The sequence below is a fragment of the Podarcis muralis genome, chromosome 2, assembly GCF_964188315.1.
Source record: "Podarcis muralis chromosome 2, rPodMur119.hap1.1, whole genome shotgun sequence".
NCBI lineage: Eukaryota > Metazoa > Chordata > Lepidosauria > Squamata > Lacertidae > Podarcis > Podarcis muralis.
The window spans coordinates 94,407,343-94,419,855 of NC_135656.1; the positions used below are offsets into that span (position 1 = coordinate 94,407,343).

Below are 12,513 nucleotides of genomic sequence, written 5' to 3' on the forward strand. Positions count from 1 at the left end.
AAATAAGATGTACCAGATGTCAAAAATTAAGCATTATAAACAGCTAAAGAGAATATGTTTTCTGGAATCATGTGAAGTTTTTTTCTTTCCCCTCAACTAAAATGTAGAAATAAGGTCTTATTTTTATTACCTTACATGCTGCTAATATTGCAAAGTTGTATGGCAATTTAAATGAAGCATGGCTGAAGGGTTCAATATATCATAGAAATATGAAATATAGTAATAAAACTTTGTTACACAGGGAGATGCAGGCAAGCCAAGTAAATATAAAAACAAATTTCAGCAGGATTGGGGAAATGTGGGGGGGAAATCACTCTAAAGGAAGGTTTATCATAACAGTCCCACAGAAGCAGGAATGCAAACGAGCTATTGAAAGTCACCCTGGTCTCAAATAACACAACGTAAGCATGCAGACATGCACCCCAGTTGATCAGGAGAGATCTCAGTAGTCTTTTGTTCTTGTTGCAGATGCTTACCACAATCTGCATTGTGATGCTCATTGACACAAGAAGTATCTTTTTCTGCAAATGGCACTAAGCAGACCAGTGATTGTGTCAAATGGTGAACTGGAGCATGGTACACTGGTGTGAATACCAACTGCTAGAAACCACAGGAGGGGAGAGTGCTCTTGAGCTTGGGTCCTCCTTGAGGGTTTCCCACAAGCGTCTGTTTGGCCTCTGTGAGAACAGGATGCTGGACTAGACAGTCCATCGGCCAAATCCAGCAGATTCTTCTAATGTTCCTGGGAACATGGTATCTAAGGATTTAAATCAGGATTGACTAACCTTTTCCTCTCTTTTTTTGTCCCTGGTGCTACATGCATGCTTAGCCAACATTGAGCAATTGTGTATACCCCATACTTTCACAAACACAACTTACATGCACACACATTTATTAATATTTAAATTTTGCTGTGAGCCACCTTCTTAACGAAAGTTAAGAGGCAGAGTATCAATATTTTCACTACATAAACAGATGGGCCTTAAACTCCAATCCTAGATGCACACTCGACTGATCAAAATTCCATTCTCTCAATGGGATGAACTTCTGAGTAGACTTGCATAGGATTGAATCGTCAGTCATGTGTTTGAGTCCTGAGGATTGCACCATGTTAAAAACAGCATTGTGGCCTACATAGTCTCAGTGCTGAGTTTCTTAAAGGGCATCACTGTGCAAATGTTCACAGGATGGCACTATGTAGTCAACCTTTCCTAAAATTTCTGCCCGCCTTTTGAAAATGCATCTTGCTCCCCCTAATTTTTATATTGATTTTACCCGATAATCTCATTAAAAAGCGTGCAGTGAACACAAAACCATAATTTACCTGGTGTTACAGATTCGTTAAACATCAAAACGGAACTTGATGGAGTAGAATAATCCTATTTTGCACCCTTCATTGAACATCTTTTCAAAATAATTTTATTCATTTAATTTGAAGGTTTCTCTAAGTGGAGATTGCCCTGGCTTTTCCAGCCTAACAGAATTTGCATTTGTCATCCAAAGCGTTCACTGTTTATCTCCACTTTAGTGTGTGAGATCGCATACTGGAAAATATCTGAGCAAATTGGTACTTATTTTCAAAGTGATGTTACTTAATACTCATTCAAAAGTGAAGAACTGGAGAAGGTCCCATTAGGGTTTCCTATGTGGAATTTCCTCTTCAGTACCATGGATTAGTCATGGCAAACAATGAAATTTACTCAACATTAAATGGGATTATTCAATATCTTTTTCACACTGGAAAGTCTCATACATAATACTTTGTATCAAGTAGCCAAGGACCGCAAATTACTTCCATTTTTTCATCTCCTTAAAGAATGACTTAATACCAAAGACATAGCTGCAGTCCTTAGAAGTGTCTAGATCAGCTCAATATGAAGGTGACATTTTTCTGTGGCCACAAGTTGCAGTTCACACTCACAGTGTTGCCCATAAACATAGTGAACTGGTGTGTTATAATTCTCTTTATGTATCTTGTATTTATAGAACTTAGTATATATACCCTGCACTTACCTTGGGGAAGAATGTTGCAGTTTGTTGCTTTACTGTCCAAGTCATTATGAGAAACATTAAGAACGAACCAGAGTTCTTCGCTTCATTTTCAGAATGAATTCACAATAGTGCAGAGGAAAAGACCAACCTGTCTCTCCCAAGCTGCCTCACTTCCTTTTGACTACTTGTTGGTTATTCTGGATCACTTTGGAGAACTCACTCCTGTTCACAGAATAGAAGGAAGAAAGAAGCAAGATAAAACTAGGGTTTGGGGGCCACGTGGAAAAGTAGGAAGCAACGGAGTAGGTTAATAGCAGTGGAGTTTGAGCCCAGAGAGCAAGAAGACAAAAGTTAAATAGGAAAGGGGCAAATGGTTGTGGGCAGGGAACTGAAAAATAGCCAACATGGCCTCTTTCCAAAAGATTTGTTGTTTTCTCAACCCTTTTCCCAACCACGTTGTGCTGCTGCTTTCTATACAGCAGCCATCTGTAATGTGGAGGGCAGAATTTAGAGCAGTAACAGTAATGGTGGGTGTATAGGAAAGAACATACCAAGCAGATTAGAAGGTACGATTAGTATATGATTAGTATGTTAGTATTTGATTAGTATATGTACCGGGGGGTGGAGAGAGAGAGCAAATCAGGGGTGCACAAAAGGGATGGCAGAGTAAGATTGGTGCAAGCAGTTGTGTGGGGCAATGGATCTGTAAGCTGGCCCGGTAAATAGGGTATGGGGAGCTTGTGAACCTTTTATTAGTGGTGAGGAAGGTATACCTGTTGAAATAAACTCTCAGGTATACCTTCAGCTTGTTTTTGTTTTTATTTTTATTTTGTATTTTGTGTTTTTATATTGTGATTTTATCCTGTGAACCACCATGAGACCTGTGGGTATAGGGTGGTATATTTACTTACTTACTTAATAAGGAAAGAAGGTGCAGAAACCATCTCCACTTTTTCATCTTGCCAGCCCAAGTCAGTCCTGTCATATATGAAATGGCAAATGAATTTACTTTAGACTTCATTTCCATTTACAGTCTGATCTACGAAACTTTTCAACTAGTGTTCAACAACAACTTTTAAAAAATATTCTGGTATACAGTTTTAATTAATCATGAAGTTTTATTGAAGAAGTAAAATGCAAGCATCCCACTGAGATTTGGGGAATATAATGTTTGGGAAATTAGGCCCAGTGTGTCTATTAGCCATGTCATAACAACACAGGGTCTACATTAGTTTGCTTTTTATTCACAAAGATACACATGTGGATCTTAAAGCCCTGTCAATTGTATTATTTATTGACAATTTTGTTCAATGACATAAAATAGTGAAATAATTGGACTTCGCTTGTGATGCCAGCATAGGCTTTAATGAGAGATTATTTCACATTTGAAACATGGTTTGACATAATTGGCAGCTCGACACATGACAGTGAGCTTGTGCTTGTCACCTTCAGAAGCTCTACAAAAACACAACAGATAAATTGCAGCATTTTAGCCTGCTCTCTAAAGTTGTTTTACTTGCTATAATGCCATCCTTTCTCTGATAGCTTTATGAGCACTAGCCATGATACATTAATATCCTGTCACAAAAACTAGCCTTAATCAGTTGATTTTTTAATTAGGACTTGAGACGTGCAAACATCTGCATATTTTACATGGCTTTATTTAGAACAATCCGAGGTTGAGAGGAGGAGGGGGAGTTGTGATTAAGTTGTGTTACTTATGAAAAGATTAAGCTTTTTTGTAGAATGGTTTATATATTAATATTCAGTTACAATTTCTTTTATTTTCCTTTGTTTCTTGCATTGACTTCAGATCAACCTGTTTTCTTTTTAACTGCATACTAGCAACAGAAAGGTATCCAGAGTGTGCTTTGTTACCTCACTGGCTGCAATAGGCCAAGCTGACTTGGTGCAGGCCAGGTCAGTGGGTAGCTTACATGGTACCCACCAGAAGTTGTAGACTAAAACTCCCATAAGCCCCAGCCAGCATGGCAGTGGCCTCGGGTGATGGGTTGTCCAAAACATCTGGAGAGTACCATGCTGTCTTCAGTGAAGGAGAAAATCCTTTGTACTATGTGAATTGCCTTAGAGTAGCGGGTGAGGGCCTGTGCAGGGCATGCTGAAGAAATTCGGCTATCATTTCTGCTCTTGCAAATGTTTTAATGTATCGAAACAATATGATCTTCTTCTGTCCAATTTGAGTGGCTGATAACGTGGTCATTACCAACACAAGCTAGTTTGTTTGGACTGATTTGTGTCTAAATAACTCAGACTGTATTACCTCCTGGTTGGCATATGAACTGGATTGTGTCTAGTTTCTGCTTTTCTGTCCAAGCAGAAAGATCAATTCCCTGTCTACTATTGGAGAGTGTGATACAAATAAGAGCTCTTGTAGGCTTTATGGTAATCAAATGGGAAAGACTGACGGAGTTGTGTTTCCAGTTATTAACACACATACAGCAATTGCAACAGCACAAGTTTGCAGCCTGAAGAAAGTTGTCCCATGTCCCTCTGGGCATGAGTGAATTAGAAGCCTGTTTATTATTAGGCAGCACCATGGTCATATTTAGAACTGATTGAAAAATCTGATTGAAAAATCAAAAGATGTTATTCATCAAACATTCAGCTAAAGAATTATTCTGTCGCACAACAGCTTTTAAACTTCTTTTCAATTTCACTAAATATAAGCCATGCTCATTTTGGCATAAAACTATATTATTTACCTCCACCCATCCCAAAATACTATTTCATAGGTTATAAATATTTCCTGCAATAAATGTTATATGAGGTGCTTTAGCATCTTTAATGGTGTTCTGTAGGAGAGCTAATGACCTTGCATGCTGCAGGCATAAATTATTTTTCTGCACCTTCCCCTGAGTAGCTTTATGTAAATACATATGGTGACTACTGCTCTGCAGTGAGCTATTCACTTAATGGAGAAAAAACCAAGATCCCATTTCATATAGTTGCCCTGTACAGTATTTGAGTTGATCCTATTCCACCAAATGAAATTGTATGCTAAGTATCATATGTAAGAAATATAGTAGATCTATATTCAGTTAATTTCATGCAACTATTTTGTGCTTTTGACATTGGAAACAACAATTTTATCATTTATACCCTTCCCATCTGGCTAACATACTATAGATGAACATTTGAATCCTGCACATTTGCACTGGTATATTTATTTGTGTTCCCTACCAAATTATAATCCGCATCTTATATTGTTGGCATCTGTCTGTCTTGAGGGGCAATGGAGTGCACCTCTAGGTGTGAAGTCAAACTGCTGCATTTGCAGCACCAAAGTGCCTCAGGGCACAAGTCTGGGCAGTGTGTATAACGGTCCTGGGCTGCCCAGATGAGTAGACCCTGCTCTCACCTTGCTGATGTCCAAAGGTAGCAGCTTTGGCATCAGCTTGGCTGCAGGAGTTGCTGAAAGGAAGAATACAAGGTCCCGTCCAACCGTCTTAGGGACTTTACTCCAGATTTGTGTAGGGTTTATTCCTTAGCTTTTTCTTACTGTGTCAGAAAGGTGTTTGACAGCACAAGGCAAAGCACTGGTTGCTTAATAGTCCTGCAAAATATCTCTTGGTTTACATGAATATGTGCTATTGGAAGGTAATCATTATGACGTCAACAGAATACCTAAGCTCTAACACAGGCATAGAGAATCTGTGGCCCTCCAGATGTTGTTGGACTCCATTCAGTCCTAACCAGCACAATCCAGTGTTCAGGGATGATGGGACCTAGTGTCCAACAGTTATCAGGAGGGTCACATGTTTGTTCCAACCAGTCAATATCGGAAGCCAAAACTTAAATTTATTGTTCATCTACAAGTAAATATAGCATAGTAGCGAAAAGATTGAGTTACAAATCTGAACTTTGAATTTCACTTTTGCCATAAACTCATTAAGTAGCCTTAGGCAAGGCATTTTCTCAGCTTCACTCCCCATTTCCCCTTTTGCCTGCAAAATGGAGATAATAAATGCTAATCTACCTTACAGGATTACAATGAAATACATAAGGTACTTTGGGCATTCTAAAATGCTATGTAAAAACTAAGTATTATTATTCCATTTTAAGGCAGACAAATTAACTATCCACTCTAAAAACAATGGTTTGGTTCCCAGTCTAGCATTATTACAGTAGAGGCTCAATAATGTGTTTTAAGCCACTGAGTGTGCTAAAATTATTTTGTTTTCATTGGCTGTGGCTCTGGGTGGCTGTAGTGCAGGTGGGGCAGCTATAGATAAATTGGAAGCTTTTTCTACAGCCAGTCACTTGACTGAACAGGGAAACCTGTTTTATACTGAAATGTAGCTTGTTCTCACCAGGTGATTGTTTGCAATAAAAGCTACATGGTTCTTGGCTGTCTAGGATTGTAGCCAAGTCTTTCTGGAAAGTTGTATAGTATATATATATATATAAAGTAATAAACTAAAAATAATGAATGTGGAAATTTCTATTCATTAATGGCATTTCATGGAACTTCTCATGCTGTTTTGTTTCTCGAATCTCCACGAATACAAATTTTAGAGAACCATGCTCCCTGCTATTTGAAAAAGTCATTATTTTCAATAGTTGAGGGCTTCCAGTGCCATAGATTGGAATATGAAATAATGAGTTTTCAATTTCTTAAAACTGGGCATGTTTGAGGGTAGGGGAAACATTACTGCTTTAAAAATCCCAAATATTTAACCATATTTTCAGCAAAACTACTTTCAAAAGTAAGCAAAACTTCTTGCCCATGGTCTTCTATATTCCATTAAATAAGAAAAAAATGTACAATATTCATAAGTGTGTTTTCATGGTTTCCCATCTTAAAAAGAGGCGGGGTGAAAAGAAGAGGAACCTGCAGTTTTATCTTTTTAGTTTCTTTGTTTCGAAGGGTTTCATCCATTCTTCGTAATCAGGTGTTCACTCAAATTTTGTTGTGCTAAAATCTAATGCTTTGTTTTTTGCTACAAGGCAAATCGTATTGATGCATACAGATTATATTTCCAAGAATGCACATTGTTCTGCAAATCAGCGTGAGGATAAGAAATGTTTTGTGCATATGTGCTTACCAAGGTTCTCATTAAAGTAATGCTTCTTTGACCCATGCCATTATAAACCAGACTCAAAGGCAAGAAAGCTTGTACTAATGAGTAGCAAGCATATCTTTCCCTCTCACAATTAGGTTACAGTCAGTGGCAAAACCAGATGGGGCATCTATGTGATGCTTATGCAGAAGAGTCTGGGATCAGCAACAGTAGTTTTTAAAAAACAACCCTGGATCATTTTATGATGGTCTTTGTAGTTTTGTCTCATTTTTAAATCTCTCTCTCTCTCTCTCTCTCTCTCTGTCTGTGTGTGTGTGTGTGTGTGTGTGTGTGTGTGCACTTACAGAGAGGGGGAAAATACAAATTTAGATATTCATAATGTCCAGTTTCAAGAGCTCTGGGCAGATAACATAAAATTTTAAATGCACATAAAAATAACCAAATTCAGTGGTGCAATGAGGTGATTTTTACATATTGGACTTAATGGTCTTAGCCGGGTAGGGAATAGCTCTTTAGATTGTGATATGCCATTTTATCCAGTATTACAGGATCAATTTCATCTACTGTGGTCTGAGTATGTGGGCAAGTGCTTACAGTGATTCAGCCAACTTTTAAGTCCCCCTGACTTTCTCCCATCATGGGAGTTAGCTAAGGAGTAAGTTGGTTGGGTGGATCCAGGGTGTGGTTAAGGAATATTTATACAAGGAGCAGTCCCACTCTCTGTCTCTCTGTTCCGATAAGGTTCCAATAAATTTGATCCCACCTCTTTGCTACCACAATGTCAAGGATAGCAAGTTCCCTCACCTCACTTATATAAACACGTGAGAGGGACACCAGCATTAGAGACAAGATGAAGATAAGATTGCTGATTTATTAAAGGGATGCATAGCTGCCAACGTTTCCCTTTTTTTAAGGGAAATTCCCTTATTCCGAATAGGATTCCTCACAAGAAAAGGGAAAAGTTGACAGCTATGAAGGGATACTAAATGCATAATGGGAATACTAATAATTATACCGAGGTTTTAAGAGTGCTTGTTGACAACTTCCAAAGACGCAAGAGACGCTGTTTCTGACACTAGCCTCTAAGTTGCCAAATTCCCTTAACCTCCACCCTAGCCAAATACCCTTACGGTTCAGTCTAGCTACTGGGGACAATCTGTCTCTGTAGTGCAAAGCTCCTCTGGTTGCACCCCTGTCTGCTTGGATAGTTTAGTCAATCTAGTATCCTACTTCCTCTGGTAAGATATTTACATAGGGCAGCCTCTCCATCATCAACTCTCTTCCCTTGATCTTCACCAGAGAGGTATTAAAAACACAGTAGATAAAAATATTCAGGCCCAACTTTTGCCTCAGCTTATATTTCTGGTCTTTCCCCTCACACTTCCCTCATCAATTCCCTTCTCTCTCCAACACCCCAATTGTTCAGTTCCCAAATGTCAGTCCCTGACAGTTAAGTCCCAGCTGACTGGAACTTCCAGCCAATCAGAGTCTGCTGTCACCCAGACCCATCAGTCTGAACTTAACTGGATCCAGGCCCCATCTAATGAAAACTTAAAGTGATTGTCTCTCTCCTCCTCTGTCAGAACCTGTCACCAAGAACCGCTGCTACACAGGCTTGTAGCATCATAACCGCACACAGCCTCAAATCTTTAAAGCCACGGCCACAGAACAGTTTTTCTTCAAACCTGAACATAAACAGACATAGATATATCACTGCCCCACAATCATTGTGATGGACAACCTTTATCAGAAGAGGAACAGAAGGAGTTACTTTTCCTCAGTCTCCCAATGGCTTTTGATACCAACAACTCCTGGACCAACGCCATAGGATGGGAGTTGGAGGCACCATATTGCTGCTTCTTCCTGCGGAACTGATTGGGTTACTGCACCTCATAAATACCCCAGTGCCATTTAACATCTGCTTGAAGCTGTCTGGAGCAGTTGTAAGAAGATTTGAGGCAAGATGTCATCAGTACACTGATGTTCATTTCTATTTCTCTGCTACACCTGAGTTAGGGCTTGCTGTGCCTGACTTGGACTAGTGCTTCAATGCAGTAGTGAGCTGGATGAAGACCAATCAGCTGAAACTGAATAAGACAGAGGCCCCGTTGGATAGCAGGGTTAGTCCCTGTGTTTAGGAATTCACCAGTTCTTAATGGGATTGCACACTGACTGGAAGAATAGGTACACAGTTCTAGATCCGTCACTGTCATTGCAGGCTCAAGTAACCACCATGGTGTGTCTTTCATAGAATAATAGAATTATAGAGTTGAAAAGGGCCACAAGGCTCATCTAGTCCAACCCCCCATTCAAAGAAGGAATATTTTGCCCAGTGTGGGGCTTGAATATACAGCCCTGAAATCATGCTCTACCAACTGAGCTATCCCAGCTGAGGAGTGCCTACTGCCATCTAACTGGTACACCCATTCCTAGACAAAGGTAGCTTGGTCAGAGTGACCCATTTACTGGTAATTTGACTATGTAGGGCTCTGCAAACACCCACTAGTGTAAAACGCAGCTTCTTGGCATCTTACTCTATCAGTGTATATCATGTACATATTATACCACTACTAAAGGAGTTACACAGGCTGTTTGTAAACTAGTAGATGAGGTTTAGAGGTTTGGTATTGACTTACAAAGCCCTAAACAACTTGGGGCAAAATTACCTGAAAGAGCACCTTTTCCACTATTGCCTAACGGAACCATTATCTTCAGCTAAGGAGGCCCTCCTGGTGATGCCACAGCCTATTGAAGTTTAGTTAGCAGCCACTAGGGGGAGGCTTTTCTGTGGTGGCACCTGTACTGTGGAACCATCTTCCCTCTGAACTTAGGCTAGAGCCCAAAACAATAAAAATCAGGTGTCTTTTAAACGCACATTTGTGCTCCCAGCAAAAAGTCCCCCCTAGATTTTCAGTTGCATTGTTGTCTTCTATTTCAGAGTTTTGATATGTGTTTTAATATTGTTGTTCACTACTGTTGTACACCACCTCAAGACTTCTCATGGGAGGCACATGAAAATGCTCCTAGTCAATAAGTAAATAAATTATGTGCATCCAGCTAAGCCATTGAGAACAGCTCTTGCTGATGTAGGAACATCCCCTACCTCTTCTCCCACCATGTGCTCCCCAAACACCACACCCCAAATCTGCTCTGGAGTCCCCCCAACCTTCTGTAGCAGAGTTGGGGGTGGGAATGTTCCATTGTGTGAATAGAAGTCATTCCACTTAGGCAACCAATGTGCATTACTTCACTCACTCCAAAATGTGCGCTGGCCCTGCTGTGCTTGGGAGCTATGGTTGTCCATTTTGCTGAGTTGGGGTGCTGAACGTCTGCCCCAGACGTGCACCATTGGCCATATTAAAAGTAAATACATAGAAAACAATCCAGCAGCCACAAGCATTAACTTCATCAGAAAATGCCAGCTCAGATAAGAATATTTTATAGCTTATTTTAAAACATAGATTGGAAGCAGGTCTTGGGGTTGTACCAGTCTGGCTGTACCAGTCAGATGGCAGTAGGCACATCTGAACCAAGAGACTCAATCATGCTTGTTTGTTTCAATGTGAAGTTTCTCTTGGCACTGGATGTTGAATGTACTTTCCCACTTAGGAAGCACTCATGTTCAGCCTGACGCTTAGGCCCAGTGCCCATGTCAATGCATAGAGGTGAAAGAGGAGGCAAAACTTAACTCCTCAGCAACTATGAGTGGAACACAAAGAGGAAGACATTATTCTGGTTTACGAGTATAGTCCTGTGAAAGTGACATTTTGTTCTGTTTTGTTTTGTTTGTAAATAATGATACTAGGAATAACTGTGAAGCATAATTGCAGTAACCATTTTAATGCCACATAAAAGGTAAGTTTCATATCCCACTTAGAACTATTCCTTGATAAGCATGCTTTCATTTTTGCTCATCCCCTTCTCTTATGAACTGTCTGAATCCCACTAATGAAGATAAAAAGTGGTGGGTAAGAACTGCTCATTGTAACCATTCTACCAGATTTGAAGTTAATTTCAGAAAATGTGAGAAATGAATCATACGTAATTATTTCTAAATATGTCAGCAGTTATTTAATAAAGGTCCTACACATTGCCATGTCCAGCACTCTTTGTTCTTTGTTCATGGTGGGACTGCTCTTGCTTATCTCAGCTTGCCTTTCAGACCGTCTCGGCCTTTTACTATGAAATGTATGTAAATATTCCAGATTGAGATTGATAAATGTTGGTTTAACAAGGCTGTTGCTTTATTGGATTATAGGCTGGTCTATATTAGATATATTTGATTACATTGTGTTACAGCAGCATTATTTGCACCCAATGTAATTACAGTTGTGTCGGAACCTACATTGCAAAGTCCACCTTCCATGACTGTTGATATTCATTCTTGCCGGCGATGTGCCATGCCGTAGCGCTTTGCCAGGAAATGGTTCTTTAAAAAAAAGGAAATTGGTTTGGTGGATGTTAAAAGCAGCACACAATGGATTTGCTTCATTGCTTTCTGTTCTCATTGGTGTTCTGTTAATTTGCTTTATTCAGAAAGGAGGAAACTAGCTTCAAATAATATGAAAAATAGAACTAACAGAAGCAAATGTTTTAACTATTTCCTTTCCTCGGTAGTAATGTAGTCTACTGTAATCCTGGCACATTTATTTGAGGCTTTTACCACTGAACCTTGTGGAATTTAGTTCTGAATGAACATTCAGAGACTGTAAGGCTGTAGTCCTAAACTCACTCATTAGAGCTGCTTTCCACAACCTGCCATGGAGGCACCTGCTAGATATTATTGGACTACAACTCCCATCATCCATGTCTATTGGCCATTCTGATGGGAGTTGTAGTCTAACAACAGCTGAAGTACACCAGGTTGGTGAAGGCTGCACTTGAGAGTAGGACCATTGGACTGAAATGGAGTTTACGTCTGAGCAAACATGGTTAGATGATGCTGCAGAGCTTCGTTCCTAAATCTGATTACAGTGGTACCTTGGGTTACAGACGCTTCAGGTTGCAGACTCCGCTAACCCAGAAATAGTACCTCGGGTTAAGAACTTTGCTTCTGGATGAGAACAGAAATCGTCCCCTGGCGGCGCGGGGCAGCGGGAGGCCCCATTAGCTAAAGTGGTGTTTCAGGTTAAGAACAGTTTCAGGTTAAGAATGGACCTCCGGAACAAATTAAGTTCTTAACCCAAGGTACCACTGTACTTGAAAATACATGACACTTTTAAATAATAAGTTTACACATAACCCAACTGAAGTAAATTGCAAATATTGCATGATTGTAATCTCGGCCTGTATGGACTCCGCTATAATCATACACACGCTTATCACCCAAGCACTACACAGAAAAAACATTTGAGCCTTTGATGATTGGTGCAGTTACTGTGGGCATGAATTTTGGTTGCAGGCTTAGCTGAGGATCAGTATACAGAGCATTATATCCCCCCCCCCCCAGTGAATGAATAGAGATGTATGCTGCCCCCTT

The 12,513-nt window shown here is 39.8% G+C and overlaps 1 protein-coding gene and 1 long non-coding RNA gene across 3 annotated transcripts in view; one reads left to right on the forward strand and one right to left on the reverse strand.

Moving 5' to 3' along the window:
• The window catches only part of PDZRN3 (PDZ domain containing ring finger 3), a 173,588-nt gene that overhangs the window by 97,253 nt on the left and 63,822 nt on the right, over positions 1–12,513 (forward strand). The gene's annotated exons all lie outside the window — the stretch shown is intronic.
• The window catches only part of LOC144327028 (uncharacterized), a 98,838-nt gene continuing 97,677 nt past the window's right edge, over positions 11,353–12,513 (reverse strand). Inside the window, exon 3 of the long non-coding RNA XR_013392005.1 lies at positions 11,353–11,463. This is a non-coding gene — a long non-coding RNA (uncharacterized LOC144327028). The remainder of the gene's footprint in view (positions 11,464–12,513) is intronic.